A 15,075-nucleotide genomic window follows, 5' to 3' on the forward strand; every position below is an offset into this window, starting at 1 on the left:
TTAGATGCAAATTGAGTTTCAAAATGCTTTGTGCTTACTTCATGGGATGATCTAGCTTGTTTCATCTTTGAGGATGTGAACAAACACCACCACCAAATAAGCTATAAATGTGGTATCCAGAATAATGACCATTATTAGAAAGATTCTGCACTCTGAGTTTTTTCAATACTGCAGTAGCTGCTAAAATTTAAGAACCTGGCCTTCCAAGTAAACAATACTTGCAGGAATTTTACATATGCTTTCTGACTAGCGTATTAATCTAAGTAGAAACTAACAGCAACTAACAGCAACAGCTACCCTCAACAGAAGCATGATAACTACAATCTTATAGACATTTATTCAGAAAACAAGAAGTATGCTTTACTTCACCACTGCCTTTATTGTTATAAGAAAACATATGTTGCCATTACTCCAAAAGCTTTTCAACAATCTTTATAAAGCTAGCTGATCTAAGTCAAATTATTAATTAACAAATACATTTATTAGAAAGAAAAAAAGGAAGAGAGAGAAAAAAAGTAAAAGTCACTAAGTAAATCAGAATTAATGAATTTTGAGGCTTATTTGTTGCTTCATTTTGAATCCAGTCCAGGATCTACTAAATAGACAAGCATCTCCTCTCTCCTCAACAGATTTTGAGTCAGAACATCCATCTCTGGTGTGGCCTACCCTAGCAAGGTCTGAGGAAAGAAGTCCAGGATGTTTTCTTCTCTTTTTTACCTGACAAACAGGTGTCAGTTCAATAAAATTAACGAGGACTCCTTAGAAATAGGTAATCTGGAATATGCAAACACCCAGGGCTCTTTCTGCCATTTTAGTGGCATGTTCACTAGACCAGCAACGTGTCTTTGTTCATCCTTCTTCTCCTGGTCTAGCAAGTCTGACAGCTTGTGTTGCACCAACAAACCACTTTACTGCCAACCCCACTTTAAGCATCTGTGGGATGCAGGAGATTCCATGGCATACACAGTACAACTGGGCAATACATTATTTGTACAGATGTACCCATAGCCTGAAACAGAAAAAATGCCAGGTCTCAATTTGAACTGCCTCTCATCTCCAACTGACACTATAAAGCATCTAATGGGTAGCATTATAGATCTAAAAATGAGACCCATAAACATTCTGCATGTCATTAAAAAAATTAAAATTGTGTGTGTGATTATCCACATGCAGCCAGTCACCTTGCCTAAGGTGACACGTCAAGCCCACATGCAAGGCTTAGAACTTGAGTTTTGCACAGACTAATCTGTATGTGCCCAGGTCTCTTTTTGGATTAGAGTTATCACTAATCTTGTTATCTTTTTTTTTCCCTCTGCAGTTTCTGTTCAGTTAGAGAATAATCTAAATACCACATTGTATAACTGCAGTTTCACAAAAAAAACCCTAAATACCTAAAAGAAAATTTATTATCATTAGCAAGCTCATTGACATCTCTTCTAAGAAACTATGAAATGAGAGAAAAGATTAAATATGTCTTACTTTGAGTGACTAAGCCCCAACAAGAAATTAACCTTGTTTCTGCTAACATTAAGTGCACTTCTTTCATATGCTGACACTTGTTTAAAAACTGTGACTCTTGGGTATGTCAACAGTGCAGCCTGGTACGTTTTAGAGCTATTCTTAAGAATATCCAGACACCTCATGGTTAGTACAAGAAAGCACACAATAATTACAGTCATTTCCCAGAGAATCTCTGTCTCACTGAAATTCTATCATATAGTACAGATTTGCACACTACTGCAGTTTGAAACTTCATTCTATAAGGTATTTGGAGTTTCCATTTGTCTTCTCCAGATACAGACAGCATTAGGGAGCTGTTTTGCAGAAGTGCTGAAAGAAAAAGCTTTTTTTTTTGTTTTTGCTATGCCTTCATTTCCATATGTGCAGAACACCTAGTATTCCTCATTAATACTAGTTAAAAGTTGGCTGAGCACATGAAAATTCTGAGTATGTAAACAAGAAGAAACTCATTCCAGTTATCCAGAGGGAAGAGAACAAACTTAAATACTCCACTTCTTAAAACAGTTGAAAATATACAAATATAAAATTCACACTGCAATTTCCTAACATTCAGTGTCATTTAGAACATTGACTTTGCCCAATAAGCATGCAACTGATACTTTTTTTAACTTAAAAAAAAAAAAAAGCTTTAGCAAAAAAAGATAAAACCCCAAAGAAATTATTTTAATGGAAAATTATCTTCAGTGGAGCATCTGCCTGATTTAAAAGAAATAATCCTCAAATATTTAACTTAATACTTGGGAAACACTACCTATTGAAACTGAGGACAGGCTTTCAGCTTAGAAGAATTGCAGTTACAGTAATTGTTTGATCCTCCTTACTCCCAAAGAGATGCGTTTTTGTTCTTGGCTATCTTTGTAATTCTAGTAAATAAAAAATAATTCTGGATGGTAACCCACTTCCTCTCCTACTCTTTAGCTCCTTCTTATTTTGCAACCAGAAAATTTGTATTTTCTACATTGTTTTTGTTTCATCCTTCAAATGAAAAATGAGATGTTGGAACCCTCCTGCCTCCCATTTCCTATCAAAATACTCCTCTTTCCAGCTGGCTGCAGCATTCATTGCAGTAGCCAGCATGCTCCACTGATGGCTGTAAATTTTAACTGGAAATACTTAGTCCCAAACAAAGTCATATCAAATGACTTTTGCATAATTACACTTCTTCAGGCACACATCCAAATAAGTGAATGGGAATAAATCAAATCATTCAGTTTTCCCCAAACTGAGACAATGAAGTTTGCATAAATAGAACTTATTAAATCCTTAATGAAATAATATAAAACTTAATTTTAGTCATCTGTGATTGTTTCAAGTGTATATTATCTCTTTACTACTACAGATTGAATGAGATTCATTTAATCTTCATTGTTAAAATCCAAAGTCATTAACCTAAACTAGGAAGGTGTGAAATTAATGTTGCAATAGCCTCAAACTTCAGTATGCTGAGGGACTTTTTTAAAAGCAGCAGAGCATAGGTTAATTGCTTCAAGAGAGTTGAAAAAATATATTTTTCCAGATTACTCAATGATCTTTTTATTTTAAAAAATAGTGTCATTTAATCCAGTTATTCAACTTTTGCCAACAATTTCACAGTTTAGTCTAACATTTGCAATTTAATTAAATGCTAATAAAATACATCACTTGTATCACCTGCAGACTAGGATGTGGGTGGCTCAATTACTTCAGTATTTACAGCTCACTGAGTTGTGAAGGGCAAATGGAAACTTTTTCACATTACTAAACGGCACTATTTGAGAACTAGCACTGGAGAGATATGGATGTTCCAAAATTGAAATAATAAACACAGAGGCAGAATGAATATATCATATATCGTGTTCTCTTATGATAAAGGGACAGAAAGAAAAACAGAACTCCACTCTCATTAATTATTATGACATATTTTAAATTGAGAAAGTTAGCATTTTAAGAAAAAGAAAACCTGATGTTTGGTGTGCTATTAATCAGTCCATGTCCATACAGATCTTAATCTCCTATTTCTTCCAATTTTTACACTTTTTTTTTTTTAAAGGCAACCTGTAGGTGACCTGTTAGAATTATTAATGGATTTCCCTGCCCAGATTGATTACTGTCTTTTTTTTTTTTTTTTTTTGTCATTAAAATACACAATAGCTCACCAGTAGCCTGAGGAAGTTCACAGGTATTCTTGGCATTTTTCCTTCAAGGTCTGAGCTGGTATGAGAAAAGCCTGTTCTACCCCAAAACATCTTCAACGTCCACTAAGTCAAGAAAAAATCAGGAAGGCTGCAGTGTAAGGTTCACGCTTTCCCCATATAATCTTCCTTCTCTTCTCTGATGCCAGCATAGTTCACAGTTTCTACAGCTACAGATACCAGTATCTGCATTCAATAGCAGCAATTTGAGAAAATACTTCATTCAGGCTGAATTCATCATGCATATCCTGGGCATTACTTTTCTTTATTCACTATCTCAAAAGACAACTTATATTCTCAAACAGCTGCCACTTCAGAAAGTTGAGTTTAAGCACTGCTGTTTTCCAGCTGCGAGGAGCAGACGGTGGCCATTGGTGCTGTGAGCACATGATGGCACAAACCCACAGGAAGGGTTCGAGGCTGCTGTTGGTTCAGGTTGAGAATGGTTCAGGCCATTCTCACTGTCCTAGAGCCCCTCTGAAGGGGCTCAAGCATGGCTGAATGAGTCAGGGACCACTAGGTGATGCAACTGCACACAGTTCACATTGAGAAGTGCATTCACATTGCTCTTGGTTGCTATTCAAGCGGATAACATGTGGTGTAACTGAAGAAAATATGTCTTAGAGAGTTATTTCTGTTTTCCTACTATACAGGACTGCTCTAACAACAGTCCCCTGTACAGTGTCTAGAGGAGGAGAGGTTTCTGCCGTGTTCAGGGATGTCAGGGAGTTGCAGGCCAATGGGCACACAAGCTGCAGGTCAGTTGTGACAGGAATAGTAGAAAATGCCACAGAAGACTGATGTGCCAACATGGAGCAGAGCAGCAGTTGCAGGGGAAGTTCAAAATAAAGAAATCATAAACCAGAAGGACAGCAATAATATCATAGGTACAAAACCTATGAAAAACTTTCTGTTGTTGACTTATCCAAGTGCTGCACTTAGCTGAAGCAGTGGTATGCAATGCATAGTTAAAGCTGTCCCTACCAGGTAACCATTTCAGCTGTTATCTTCAATTTTGAAGCCCATCTTGACCAATATGCACTTCATTGTACTTTCTCTTCTCTCTGCTGCACTTTCTATACATTCCCTACATTAACAAGTCTCTCAACTTCTCTTTGGAAACAGGGCCACTCTCAAGGTCCATATTTATGGTAGTATCTAAGAAAAGTGATCAGGAGATCAGAGTTGCACAGGCTGGATAATGTTACATGGAAATCCTGGGAGATAAAAGCCAGTATTTTTTTCATTCTTCATGTGACAAGAGACTAAGACCTCAAGACAATGATATAAAAATGACTACTTAACAATAATGAATGGACAAACATAACTTTACACAATCTCTGCTCCTCCAACTGATTTGGGTGCTGTAACAACTCTTCAGGCTAGTTTGATTTTTCAGTATCTGACAGCACAAAGAGGGCACAAATTGAAACTTTATCCCAGAGAAAGAAAACAGTCCTGCAGTCAGATGACTGGAAGAAGAAACTAAGGAAATGGCAACAGGGAACTTTAAAGGAGACAAAGGGAAACAAATAGTTTATGTATGATCAAAGAGAAGAGTACTTTAATAAGCAAATCAAGCATTCAAAATAGGTAGAATTATATTAAGAAAAAGGAGACTAGAACAGGGCATTGTAGAGGTAGAATTAAAAGAAAAACATAGAAACAAGAGCTGAGTAAATATACCAGAGAGATTAAAACAGTGAGATAGCACACAAGAAAAGAGAAAATAAATATATAATATTTTGTATTCTTACCTTGTCTGGCTAGTCATATTCAGGTTTTTTTTTATTCTTATCTCTTTTTATTCATTCCCTTTCCCTTTGTTTTACAATCAAACAAGACATGAATGAAATCTGATGTGGTTACATACTTCTATTTTTGTGGAACAAGAAAAAGAAAGAAATGTGTTTTCCTCACAGGTTTTTCATATGTCTTTTCCAAACTGGTAAACATGAGCTACAAAGATCAGACCTATTGTTAATAGACAATGGCTTCACATGGAAAATGGGAGAACCAGAAAAAAACCCACAATATTTGAAGTTGAAGTATAGTGTCCCATTCCCTCTGTCTTCTTTTTCACAGCAGTTTTCAGCTTCCATGCTAAAATATGTCTGAAGGCTCTACACTGTCAGACTGCACAAGTTTTGTCACCATACGTGCACGCAGTCTATGACATCCCATGCTAGAGATGTTTATCCTAGCATACTATGTGAGAATACATCACACAGAATGGATGACAGAGGAGGAAGCCAAACAGGCTGAAGGATAATGTTTTCCACTCAGCAGCAAATTCCAATAAGTAAGCACATCAATATGTAACAACTACAACAGTAGGAACAGCGGATTGTGATAAACAAGTTGATTTCTTCCTTCTGTCACTATTACTCAAAACAATGATTCAGACAGTTTTTGAATAAATACTTGTAAAATAAATTATTTCTAAGGTTTTATACTGATTGCATTATTCCAAAAAGCTTAGACCATCAATATTGCATGAGCTTGACAGTAACTCATAAGATATTCATATATATGTTTTCATTAGTTAATTGAGCTTCTCATTAGAGAGAAAAGATTAAAATTTAATAGAAACTACAGTATGGGAAAATCGAGGCAGAGTACAAAGTGTCACAGCTATGTAATCAAACTTTTTTAGAAATACTATGTTTTTATCTGAAAAAATGTATCAATCATATACTTAAAAAAATTAAGACAAGGAGAAATCTTTTACCTTGAGGAGTTCTTACGGTAGTAGAGTCAGTAAATCTGAAGACAAAGCACGCAAAACTTTCAAGGGGAATTTTATGGACTGAGCTGTGTAGTAGGAAGACATAATCATCTCTGAATAAGGTCAAACCAGGATATTTCAGCGACGTAAAAACTTATGCCCCGCTAATCTCTTGAATATTTCAAATAATAAAACAGTGGTATGGGGACAAAAAGAGGCAATTAAAACAAAACCCCAGCCTTAGGAGTCTTTAATATTTCAGAATAATTAGATGAGTATAAACTATTTAAATACTTCAGAAGAATTAGTTATCAATTCCAAGATTTTTACATATAACACTGCAGAACTCACTGGTATTATGTCTGAGGTTATTATATCTGTAACATTGGTTAAGTTACAATGTCCTACTTAGAAGTGGAAAAAAAGCTAAAGTGAGCTTTGGTTTGTTTTGTTTTCCCTTGGTAAAATCTCTAGGCAAGAAAACTTTGTGGCCAATAAGAATTTTATTTAACATATTTTAAATTTTTGATGTTAGTGACTTATCTTGCAATTACCAGGTTCTTTTCCAAGGATTTTCTGAAAACTAATAAGCAATCAAGTATCAGTATAAAAAAAAGCTGTTATAACATTTGTATTAGTTAACCAAAATTGAATAATTAAGGTCACAATAGAAGATTGACTTGATAAATCAATGTATTAAAAATTATCTAATTACATCCCAAATCACCATATTCTACATCAATCTTGGGGGTCAAGAGAAGAACAAATTACATAACATTAATAAAGATTAAAATATTGAAGCATTGTTTTCCTTTAATCTAAAATCCCAGACAGTATTCTGGCCAGAACAGTAATCCTGATCGAAAGGACACAAACTGCCTTTCTATTTCTTTTGCTCAAGTGCAGTTTCCCTGAGCAAGCAGTGTAATCAATTAAGCTGCTCTTAAAGCACCCAAAATAGCTATTCCAGCTCAGCACTTCAGAACTTTCTCCTCACATTTCTGCTCAGGAATGAATACTCTCTTGCTTCCCCTGGTACACTGTAATGCTAAACACATACAAGGGACTCACCTGGGCTCACAAATAAACTACTCTTGATGTACAACATGTCAGATTTCAGGGATTTTCTGTTAACTTACAGGGTGATTAATGACCTTCAAGTGCCAGTTGTGAGGTTTCTGGGAGATATTCAAGCTGTAACATAAATTATGTACCTACATTTCCATTGCTGCTTGTAACATCAAAGAATCAAATGAATCTGATACTCCTGATAGACTCCTATCCTGACACATGAGTTACATGAGTCTGAAGTACCCTCAAGGGCTAGCCAGGTAGAATCACTATTTACTTCTCAGTAGTTTCCTGAATGTTACAATGAATGAATGGAATATGCACGTACGCAGTGCCTTGGCTTTGCAAAGAATTAAAAATAATCCTCTATAGAAATAGGTAGGACCTTGCTTACATGTAAGTATCTTGCAACATAAAATGCATTGTTTTGGGTAAAGATCCAATTTCCACTGGGGTCATGGTTTCTTCATTGCTGGTAAAAGCAGTATTTCAATAAGCAGACTGTATTGTGAGATGCTATTTCCTCTGTTTCACATCCTCAGCTTTTGCACTAGGGCTTCCTTGGTCTCATGAGCATTTGTGCCAATAGAAGGCAACCCAAAGGCTTACAGAGATTATCAGCAATATATATATATATATGTTTAGACAGGGAGAGGAAGGGTGCAGGATTCCTGGTCCAAAGAGATTGCAATTTAGATGTTACACTTGACCAACCAAACCAGTTTTGCTCCTGCAGCTGGACGCTGCACAGCACTGACACAGCTGCTATTCTGGCCCCAGCAGGGCAGCTGCTCTGCTACAGCACACAGCACCAGTCACAGTTCACTTCTCAAGTGAAACAGCACAACAGATTCCATAGTAATGACTTTTTCCAGCACAGCTGTTAAGCCCAAACTCACCTACCTCTAACTTTGCTGCACATCACCCTGTAAAATTCAGTCATGGTGAGAAATGTATGCAGATTTAAAAATTTGCAGAAAACAACAGGAAACAATGAAAAGATTATAAAAGCAGATTTATACAGTAGGAGTCACATGAGACATGCCAGCTGGTTATTCAAATATTATGCAGTCATGACACAAAAGACTGGTCTTCCTTCCCAATGGGGAGCTCTGAAGATGTTCTGCAGAGTATCTTCAAAGCAGGAGTTAAAATATTCAGTAAAATAAGAAATACCTAGGAAATCAGTTCCTCTTTTGCTGCAGCTTCCAAAGAGAGTTGCAGTACATACAGTTGTGTCAGCTATTGTGACCTTGCACAGACTGTAATGCTTCTGACTTTATGAGAAAATAAGCAAAAAACATTCCAGACATTTTCCCAGAAATCAATTAAATTCTTTCTCACCTTTGACATTAACTACTATAATACCCCCCAATATTCCTGACTTAAAGGAAAGGTAAAACCAGGACTGAAAGATACATTAAAACAATTGCTTTCTATTCACTATGTGTTCACAATAGGGTGGTAAAGGTTAAAGATTCTTGCAAGCTTAATTTCAAGATGCAGAAAAGATATATTTAGGTAACTGAGAAAACTAGGATCCCCTTGTGGAAAAGGCAGATAACACTTGTAGTCAGGTCATATCTGTAGTCTCAGTCTGACCTTTTCATCTTAAGCTTTTCATCAAATTTTCATATTTTTAGATGATCTCTTTACCAGCTCCAAATTTCCTACAGGGAAAACAGCCAGCTTTTACTTGGTTTATGACTTCACCATTCTAATCTGCTCTTTTCCCTTGGATTTGTCTTCTGATAAAGTATTCTAAAGGGTTAAGCAATTCTTGAAATACAAAAGCACCTCTCCTTCTACTCAAAAATAGATGTGACAAGTCAAAAATAAGATAGAGTGAAAGTACACTTGTGATCTATAGGATAGTGTCAATATTGCCTAGCTTAGTTGTCATTACAAATTTGATGTGTAAATTCAAGACACTAATTAGAGTCTCTGCACTGCCAAAGAGCTGATTAAGTGGTTCACTGCTGCAAAAAAGCTATTGCCATTCCTCCCCCTCTTCTCCCTGTGTGACCCTACCTGCTCTCTGTTATTAGCTCTGGTGCACACCTGACTGTAAACTTATTTAACTATCAACACAAAGGGGGTGGGGGAGGAGGAAAGAAAAAAAAAAAATCACTGTGCTATTGCAACAGGCCTTGCTACAGTAGGCAAGAGTCTCATCTCTGCTTGACTATAAAAGAAACCCTTACATTTTTGAATATACATTTAAAAAGACTCCACTGAAGAGTCTACTGGACAGATTTTAGAGACATTTCAACAGAAGACTCAGTAGAGGGGGAGAGTTCAGACCGGAGGACTCACACAAGCACATGACTGACAAGAGTTTTGGCATGTACACTAAAATGAATCAGTAGTCACTGAGAATAACTAAAAAGTCCCCTAAATCAAGTGCAATAAATCCTACTAATAAAAGTATGTTGTGATATGTTGAAATATATCCTCAACTGAATTTCCTGCAAATACAAATATAAAAAAATGGCTATAAAATAAATGAAAATAAAACTAACCATTGCTTTATTAACCCTGTGGTTTTATTACTCTTATTTGGGATGATTTTTCCCTCATATTTTTGGTATTGTCATTGTCATATTTCCCTCATAATATTTGGTATTGTCAATATTGGTATTGTCAACGTAATTTTTATTCTGTTTTCTACTCTATTGTTACATCAAAAAATGGAATGTTTAGATGTGTCTTAGAAAATTACATATTTTGGGAAAAATTAAAAAAAAATACCTAAAAATGCTATTTCTGATTCTCTATCATTTCACCACAAAATCTTCTCCAAGAAAGTTTTATACTTAACATTCAAAGGGCAAAACGTCCAAAAATCCTTCAAAACATAGATATTTAAGGAAAAATAGACAAGGAAATTAAAGGCCAAGCAGCAGTACTGCAGAGAATGTTCCAATAAGCACATTGAACTATGCATTGCACAAACTGGCCCTGCTCTGACAGCTGTGATGAGCTGTGGGAGAATCCCCTACTGGATTACTCTGACAAGTTTTAGTCAAATAAAGACTGAGATAAAATTAGGCCAAGCTGAGAGTATGACAACAAGATTAGTAATCTTAGAAAATATGATTTGTGATGAAGGCTGGACTTAAGGAGAGAAAAAGGGAAAAGATACATAGGAACAGTATTCAAGCTGGGTTCCACATCTTAAGCACTGTGAGAAGTAATTGGTTTACCTTTCAGTAAAAGAAACTTGATTTAGTTTACTTGGGAACCCATCTACAGTGTGAGCTATTAAATTAATCCAGGATAAGGAAAACACATAACCCAGAGAGAAAGTGTTGAATTGTGAGCAAGCAAGGTTCTGCAAAATAGGAATTATTCTTGATACTCCGCTGCACAAGTACTGTACACCAGCCTTGAAACTAAACAATAATCCTGTCTGCTTTTCTTGACCATGACTCCAGCCACAGACTTCTGATGTTCTAAACCAAAACTGTAGTAATAGTCTATGGTTACTTCCAGAACGTCAAAAGAATTGAGGAAGGCTGGGGAAATCACAACCTCTTCATAAAGAAAAACATTAATTATGAAAAGGAGAGTATTAAATATGTATTGTTCTATACATTAAAAAAAACCTGCATTTCTAGCTGAGTATTAGAAGACAAATTTTAGATTACTCTTGTCTTGCATGTGTCTCACTTCATGTCCAGTATGTTGGAGAGAAATATATTGCAACATATTTCAATTTCCAATACATCTTTGTTTTCAAAAGACATACCCTTGAAAAAAGTCTCTCTCCAGCTTTCAGCTCAATAAAGTCTTTAAAGGACTCCATTTGTTTCATCTCAAGCCAGTTTATAACATTTCATTGAAAGGTAAAATAAAGTTAAGAAGTTTTAAGATCTCTGCAACTGTAACAACCACTTATCTCTACTCTTTTATTCCTGCATTCTCAAATTTTAAAACACTATATTGCTTCTGTAGACAATTTTTCACACATGATGCATGTGTGTGTACTTGACAAAAAAGGAAGTCAAAACTAAAGAGAAAGTTTATTCTTATTTTTCTGTGGGTATCCAAGAGGATTGAGGGGATTTATTCAGAAGAAAGAGACAGCTGCAGCTCTGATACCCGTTCAGTCAGGGGAAGACAGGGAGCCCAGGGGGCAGTGCACCTTGCTCTCAGAAAGGTCTAGAAGCAGGGACATGGTCACACAACTGTGGACACCGCAGCTGGACGTGCCTATGCCTTATGTAGCAGAACTGCTGTCTGATTTTTCTTAAGGGCAATGCAGGGCTACAAAACTAACATGAAGTTGTGACATTGCTCAATATTTACTTCACTGAGTATTTAGGGATTTTTATACACCCTGAGTGATCAACAGAGAAATCATTAATTGTGAAGGACAGTAAGAGTTGCACACCTGAACAACAGGGCCACAAGGCCCAGCACTGACACACGTGATGAGAATGTTTAACTATTGATATTTTACTAACTTTGAAACAGTTTAACAATTTTCTAAGGTGATCCAAAGCCTTAGTAAATAGTTCCGGGAACACAACAATGATTCCCGCAAGATCATTAAACTGTAGCTAAATAATAAAGAATGGCAAATAAACTGCACTGTTTCCATTTGATGTGGAATGTGAAACTACTGATCATCCTTTCAGAGGATCAGACCAATTCTTGGGGTTGCAATGCATTATTCTCTGTGTATCTGTTACGTTAAATGATTCTTTAAAAAAGAATATCTAATCTTAGAGAAATTTTTCCGAAGAGGAAAATAAGCATATTTTAGGCTTTTCTTATATGAAGGAAGAGCGTAACTCGCTCAAAAGAGACAATGAATTAGTAAAAATTAATATCCCAGCCTAAATTGTCAGATCCTATATGACTTTGCATATTCCATAACATGCTATAATTCTTGTTTCCTTTTGTTATGAATGTTGCACATCTTGGAGGTTTACAGGCAGCTAGATGCACCTTGACATTAGGCAAGCCATTTTTATGGGATTCTAAAACTCTACATTGATTAAGCAGCATAGCAACAGCCCTGATGTTCAAATCACATATAGTCTGGTCTTTTTTCCTTTAAATCTGAGCTAGAAGTCTTTTCTTTATTCTTCACAAACCATACCTTTTTACTAGGGGAAAAAAGAAACAAACCCTAGCTTTTCATTCATAATTAAACAGTCAAAATCAGATATTCTGAGGCTGCAACTTTCTGGTACATAGTGTCCATCTCAGAACCACTACCAACTCTTTGCTACACTCTCGACAGACAACCTTGCACACCATCTTGAAAAAAAAAAAAAAAAAAAAGAGGAAATAGATACACTTTCTTCTAGCCCTTTGATCTGATAATTCTAGCAAAAGAAATTTTAACCCTTCATTAGACACAAGGTACAAGACATCTAAAAACTTGTTCATCGTGTAAATCCAGTTTAGTACACAAGATTGAAACTATTTTAACATAAAATGTGTCAAGGCTGGCATATAAGAAATTCTTCTTATCCTGTATATAATGACTTCTCCCAGATGACTAGTCACATATGGAACACTTATGGAACTGACAAAGTAATGAAATGTATTTAAAATGCTTCTCAAACAATGTTTCTTAATCTAAGCATGCTTTTTAATTGGCAGTTACAATATAATAAAAAGTATACTCAACCCCAGATAAAATCTTAGCTAAAACTGACAATTTAAGAAGACATAATCTGTTTATAGCTTAAGGTTATATACTAACCAAAACAATATAAACAATGCAAACAGCTATTGTCTGCAGAACATTTGCTCTACTCCAATTAAATCCTTTTAAAGCAGATTTAAAGTTAATTAGAGCAGCCTGAGCATGTAAACAAATATTCTGATATTTTAACACATTGAAGCAGGATAGAAGTTTGTACATGCCATTAAAGAGATTTAAGATTTCACCTTCAGAACTAGAAAAAAGTAGAAAAACTAGCAAAAATAAAGAAGCAAATTCTTGGAGTATTTCTAGTTCACACATACACAGTTGAGCAGAGTAAATTATTCTTCCTTCCCCCCACACCTCCACCATCAACACTCTATATTAGCCTTGCTTCTGAATTGACAACTTCACTTGCTTTTCACCAAATGGGTTCTCTGCCACAATATTTCCCTATATTAAACTACTGAGTATATTTCTTCTGGAGCCAGAGTGCTCAGACCCATATTTGTTTTGTATTCAGCATCTGGTGCATTTTGATACCAGGGGAAGGTTTTTAAACCTGAGTTGCCTTTGTATCCACCAAGACAACTCACACAAAGCCAGAGAATCACACTGAACATTCAGACAGGTTCACTAAGCTGAGACAAAGTTTAGCTGAACAGTCCAACACCAAGCACTGAAAATATTTCCAATGCCACCTTTCCTTGGGGCCCAAGGCATTATCAAAATGCTATACAGATGGCTGCAGCCTAAATAGCTGAACCATATAATATATATTTATATAAACTGCTCTATTAGAAGGTAATACAGAGATTACTTTTATTTCCCATGGGACACTTAGTCCATCCCACACTCAATGAATACTAATAAGGAGCTAGATTTGAGAGCTGAAGAGTCTCATCTTTTCCTCCACAGCAAAAAATTCAAGCCTATTTTATCCATTTTTCCAAAACATGACAACTTCTAGCACCACAACCATTGGTCCAGCCACAGACTGAAAAATAACCAGTTCCACTCACCTCTGACACTGAAGGACTCTTTCCTGCCTCTGTACAGCACTGTGCCTGGCTGAAGGCAGTCTGTCCCCTGCAGACAGCTGGGATCCCCCAAGGCACCACAGCAGACCTGTGAGCCACAAAGCCCAGCCCAGGTGCAGCCCAGACAAAACCATGAATTGGGAAGCAGGTGCTCCCAATTGTGCTCTGACAGACTTGTTGACTCTCAGCATTGTCTGCTTCATAGAACACAAAGGAAAAGATTTTTTCAGAGCAACATTTGCATTTTTCCCAGCTAAATTATCACTGATAAAATAAGTCATTAGATTGTAACAGTAACAGAAGAAAAAATTCTCTTCTTCCTTTAATTACATGGAAGTTTCTGGTAACATTGAGATTCTTAAATTTCATTGGACATGATTACAGAATTTTTGTTCCAAAAATATTCAATATTGGTCTAATGGATTCCCACTGATATCTATGACTTAAAAATATAAATAGTTAGGTCCAAGAATATTCCTAGATGCTTATACTAGAAGTGTTTAAAAGCTTTTCAAAGCCTTCTCTGAACTTTCCTGTATTCTTTTTTCCCATATCCTACTTATAATATAGAAATTTCTTTGAAAAGCATTATTGGTAGTGTTGGGTTTTTTCCCCCACAGTTTTCTCATTGCAGCTATCACTTATAATTCTGTTGGGTTTTCTTAACACATAATACAATACATCCAGTCCTTTTAAAATTAAACTGAAAATTCCCATTCAGATTTCCTAGAAAGGAATGAATTCTTGATATAAAAATTTACATCTCAGAAAGTTTCCTTTTTTCAAGTTTAAATACAGTAAACAGCATGTTTCTTCACATCTTCCTTTATACTGAAACCTTTCCTGTGCTGCTAATAATTTCTATTACCTTTCACTGAC

General features: G+C 35.9%; 1 protein-coding gene across 11 annotated transcripts in view; it reads right to left on the bottom strand.

Annotated features, from left to right (window-relative positions):
• KCNIP4 (potassium voltage-gated channel interacting protein 4) overlaps positions 1-15,075 on the bottom strand; it is a 383,084-nt gene that overhangs the window by 121,197 nt on the left and 246,812 nt on the right. Inside the window, exon 1 of one of the 11 annotated variants that reach the window (XM_086891607.1) lies at positions 14,179-14,296. The exons of the other annotated variants lie outside the window; for them this stretch is intronic. The gene's annotated coding sequence lies outside the window, so the exon portion shown is untranslated. Of the gene's footprint in view, positions 1-14,178; positions 14,297-15,075 lie in introns of those variants that run through there. 11 annotated transcript variants of the gene reach the window in all.

The sequence above is a fragment of the Cyanistes caeruleus genome, chromosome 5 (genome assembly GCF_971803275.1).
Source record: "Cyanistes caeruleus chromosome 5, bCyaCae1.hap1.1, whole genome shotgun sequence".
In the NCBI taxonomy this organism is placed as follows: domain Eukaryota; kingdom Metazoa; phylum Chordata; class Aves; order Passeriformes; family Paridae; genus Cyanistes; species Cyanistes caeruleus.